Below are 5,000 nucleotides of genomic sequence, written 5' to 3'. Positions count from 1 at the left end.
TATTTGTAGTAGTAATAGTAGTAGTGGTGGTAGTAGCAGTCGCAGTAATAGTAGTAGTAGTAGTAGTAGTAGTAGTAGTAGTAGTAGTAGTAGTAGTAGTAGTAGTGTATATCATTATTCTTGTTAGTGTAAAATATCTTGTTATCATAGTTTTCGGTGTTTCTTTCTCTGCTTGTTTGCCTGTGACTTGACCTCAAGTTCGGGAACTTTGCCAAGACTGATGACGAAAGGGTCCACTGAGTATCTTAGCAAGGTGAATGCTGCTCCTTGTTGTTGCTCTTCTAAGTGTACCAATTACCCTCGGGTTGTGTTCTCTCCTCAGTTGGATGGGGAGCTATCAGATGCCACCAATCCATGTAATTTGATCCATAATGAGCATGCGTATGTGGAATTAATGTCATTATCTGTATAATTCCAATATTAACACTGTATAATGAAAGTAGACGACATTACCGAAGGGATAGGCTGAAAAACCTGCGTAGTACAATAATGGTGTATGTGTATCGTTTTCATTATTTATAATCAGATATTACAGTACCCAAATTTCATATAATACACCGATCATCATCAAAATTAGCCAGTAATGAAGCGCGTTACGCTTATTATAGGGTATGACAGAGAGAGAGAGAGAGAGAGAGAGAGAGAGAGAGAGAGAGAGAGAGAGAGAGAGAGAGAGAGAGAGAGAGAGAAAGGACACATTGCTCATAATAATATCACTGCGGAGACTGTCCCGTGTGAGTAGTGGCAGCCTTTCCTGTGCTAGCTTAGAGGCAGCAGACGCCATTATCAGAATGAAGCAGGTCAGGAGTTTTATTATCTCTCTCTCTCTCTCTCTCTCTCTCTCTCTCTCTCTCTCTCTCTCTCTCTCTCTCTCTCTCTCTCTCTGTGTGTGTGTGTGTGTGTGTGTGTGTGTGTGTGTGTGTGTGTGTGTGTGTGTGTGTGTGTGTGTGTGTGTGTGTGTGTATTAATCCTTCAGTGTTTGGATGGATTTGCTTTCACACCTTCACACATCATCTCTTTACCAACATTCTGGAACCCGTGACGCAGACTGCACTGACACACAAGAATCACCTCTTGTTTACCTTGCTTGTCCAGCCCCCAGCCAGCCAGATCCCTGTAGACTTAGAAGAAAGACTCGTGTGCAAACAAAACTAGTTGAGGAGAAAAGATAGGCGAGGGATCTTTCGAACGCTGATTAAGAAAACGCCGGTGAAACAAAAGTGGTGTTGCGAAATTAAAGCTTGTAATTAAATACATTATGGACAGCAAGTGAAAGGGTAATTATTATTATTATTATTAAACATAACGGAGAAGGCAGAGTGGGACGAGCGCAAGCGCTATAAGTTGCCAGATGACAACTCCCACCCACCTTGACCGTAGAAAGAAGAAAGGAAAAGGTAAGAAAGAAGTGCTTAAGGTACTACGTATAGCATGGCATTGTGGGGTGGGATAGACAAGAACGAGAGGAAGAAGGGGAGGAGACTTGGTAAGATATCCATGTATTTATGATGTCAGGAATGTACAGTAAGATATAGAAAAACAGACTGTATTCACACTGTTCGGTATTAGAAGAATATCAAAGGAAGAAGGGGAGAGATGTTGCCGCATTATCACCACCTACTCTTCTTCCTTGTTGTTGTTGTTTTTTTTTATCATTGAGAAGAGCAGACAACACAAGAACTTTTTACCTATTGCTGATCTCCCTCGTGCTTGTATATTCGTACTAGGAAACTACATAGGTGATATTATAAAAGGGCAAAGCTTTCACATTTGGTTGACTTTACAGCTGATTACTTTTATTCCAACGACACCCAAGGATTTTGTGATAGGATTCTGCTTCAACTCATCAACATTGGAGTCTTGAGTCACCCTGCTTTGCTTCCGTGTCTCGTCATAATGCGAAATAACACACACACACACACACACACACACACACACACACACACACACACACACACACACACACACACACACACACACACACACACACACACACACACACACACACACACACACACACACACACACACACACACACACACACACACACACACACACACACACACACACACACATACACACACAATCAGCTTCAAAGTAAAAATCTTTGTCTCCGCAGAGATATTAGTATGACCATAATATTTGTACCAAACAAGATCCCTAAAGGAAAACAGAATAGGACGGAGATGAAGCCTAATGGGACCCACAACCTCACTAATACAGCATTACACGCTCGTCTCTCTCAGTCCATAATAACAAGACAGTATTGGTAATGCAAAGGGCCAGTGACCTACTCAGAACAGATCCTGATATAGAATAGTTGAATCTTGTATTAGGTAGATAGACAGATTGATAGGTAGTTAGGTAGACAGTGATAGATAAAGAGATAGATAGACAGATAGATAGGTATACACATCATCATTGTTCGTGGCCTCAGCAGACCACCAGCTGATGTCAGTAATAACGTTTGAGTCGCCCTTCTCAGTGTGCATGCGTGCAAGTCTCGGCGCCTATCTTGTTGCCTTTGATCTAAATGACAATGAGGCAAAAAGGATGACCAGCCAGAAAGGACGCTGAGGGGAGGCAAGTTGAGAGTGGCGTCGTCTTTTGCTCGAAACAGTGGTGGTGGTGGTGGTGGTGGTTATAGTGGTGATGATGGTGTTAGTAACTCTCGTGTGAGATACTGGTGGTAGTGGTGGTGGTGGTGGTGGTGGAAATTGGTGGATAGAAGATAAGGTATCCGAAGAAAACAGTAATATTACATCTACCTCACCAAACTCTGAATTCCAACCAAATTTTCAACACCGACCTCATCAAAAATCATAAAAAAATAAATAAATATGATATGAAGAAAAAAAAACAAAGCACTATAAAGAATGGACGGAAAACACAAAACCCAAGAAAAACAAGGCTGGCAGAAATACTAAAGAACTGTAGGAGTTTTAAGCCCCGGCAGGAAGGTAAAGGTGGCGATAACGAGACACACAGTTCTACGTATATGTCCATCTGTCTTTCTGTGTATTTCTCTATGTTTACTCTCTCTCTCTCTCTCTCTCTCTCTCTCTCTCTCTCTCTCTCTCTCTCTCTCTCTCTCTCTCTCTCTCTCTCTCTCTCTCTCTCTCTCTCTCTCTCTCTCTCTCTCATCTAGATTCATTCATCATCACAGCCTCGTACGTGATCATCTCCGTCTATCCTTCAGTCAAACCACGTGCTTAGGAGCTCAAGAAGGCAGGCAGTGAGGCTTAACGAGGTCATCCATCACTATTGTTATTCGTACTTGGTCTTCAAGGAGGCTTAGCTATCAGTGCGTAGTGTTCTTACTTGTAAAGCTTTTTGTATGTATTTCTGTTATCTTTATTAGGACCGGTCTCCCTTTATTCGTTATGAGGTTGTTTTAAGAATTGCAAGAAGCCATCAGATCTACAAGTGGTTGTCTAAGTGTTTCTCCGATGAGCACTCGTTTCCTTTGCTTTTTGTACCATCCACTTTCTATATCCACATTCCTTGGTCCTGCCTAGTTAACATATCTTCATTCGTTTCCCCCATGCTCATCTCGTATTCTGATTTCTTTGACCCATCCATGTCTTGTATCCTAACGCTTTTGTCTTTTCAATATCCCATATCCTCACTCCTTTGCACCATCTATATCTTTTATCTTCACTTCCTTGCCCTATCCACATTCCATAATTCAATTTCTTCGTCCTACCATATTCTGTGACCTCAATTTTTTGTTCAATCGACGTCCCATATCCTCACTTCCTTGTAGCACCCATATCATGCATCTCCACAGCGTTGTTCAATATGCATTCCATATTCTCACTTCACTGTATTACTCACATCCCAAAGCCTCCTCTACACAACCAGATCCCAGGTTCTCACCCCTCTTCCCCTTAGCTTCACACACCGCCATCTCCCTCCTCCCATACATCTCTGAAGGCCATTATGACCTCTCCAATATTTCTCCCAAACCTTCGTCCTTGTTTGGAAATTTAACACTTCTTCCCCTCTTATGCTTCCCATCCTTTCCCATCCTCGCCTATCCTCACTGGTAACATGTAGACCGTTAATGAGGTCGCAATTTATACTGTTAACGTGATACATCTTTAAGAAAATGTCCTGGTTTTGTTACACGCTTGAAACTCGAACTGAGAAATGACGCAGTAGGTAATCCTTCCAGTGGTGTCAGGAGGCTTGGCGAGTCAAGGAGAGGTATATATGTGGAAGCTGCTTTCACATTCACATGTTGGAATTCTTAAGAGCGCATTAGATGTATTTAACATTTATTTATTTATTATTATTTTTTTTTTTACAGTACTGCTCTCACTTCGCATTTTATTTCGCGGGATTAATGTGAGAAATACATGTAGGGGGAGTAAATAGTATGAAATCAGCCATTATTTTATTCTTCATTGAATTCTACAAGACTCATTGGGAGTTTGGTTTTCCCTCACTGAATTTCGTAATGCTGTCAAGTCTTCGTACGTTGAGAGTGAAAGTCAAGCAGTCATGACTATGTATGCGTTCATCTGACCTGTTACAAGGCAGATATTGTCCTTGCAGACCACGTGCTTCCAACCAGATGTTTCCTGGTTGGTAACTAATCACCTCCTCCTCCTCCTCCTCCTCCTCCTCCTCCTCCCTTAACACAACCAGAGTGTCATTGGGGTTCCGGCAACTGTTACTATGACGACGGCTGCTTACGTCACGCAGGGCCATCGGTGAGAGTTGGCATCATTTTAACACTGAAGGGGACATGAGGGAGAGGGCGGGGCTGGGAGAGGGTGAGTGACGGGTGGCGGTGACTGGGTGTGGTGCGTGGTGTTGTGGCGTGACGGGGAGGGAGGGTGCGATGTAAAAAGAGCCCATTGCGTTTATAAATGTGTCGTGCAGAAGATTCTCGGATAAATGGAAGAGTATCCTGGAAAAAGGAGTAAAAAATTCATCAGGTGTCATTAGTTTACTTTATATCCTGCTTTGCAATGTGTGTGTGTGTGTGTGTG

General features: G+C 42.5%; 1 protein-coding gene across 3 annotated transcripts in view; it reads left to right on the top strand.

Annotated features, from left to right (window-relative positions):
- LOC135100666 (organic cation transporter protein-like) overlaps positions 1–5,000 on the top strand; it is a 72,471-nt gene that overhangs the window by 40,489 nt on the left and 26,982 nt on the right. The window lies entirely within an intron of this gene.

The sequence above is a fragment of the Scylla paramamosain genome, chromosome 5 (genome assembly GCF_035594125.1).
Source record: "Scylla paramamosain isolate STU-SP2022 chromosome 5, ASM3559412v1, whole genome shotgun sequence".
NCBI classification, from domain to species: Eukaryota; Metazoa; Arthropoda; class Malacostraca; order Decapoda; family Portunidae; genus Scylla; species Scylla paramamosain.
Note: the sequence above shows the minus strand (reverse complement) of the source record. Positions and strands in the feature narration are given on the sequence as shown.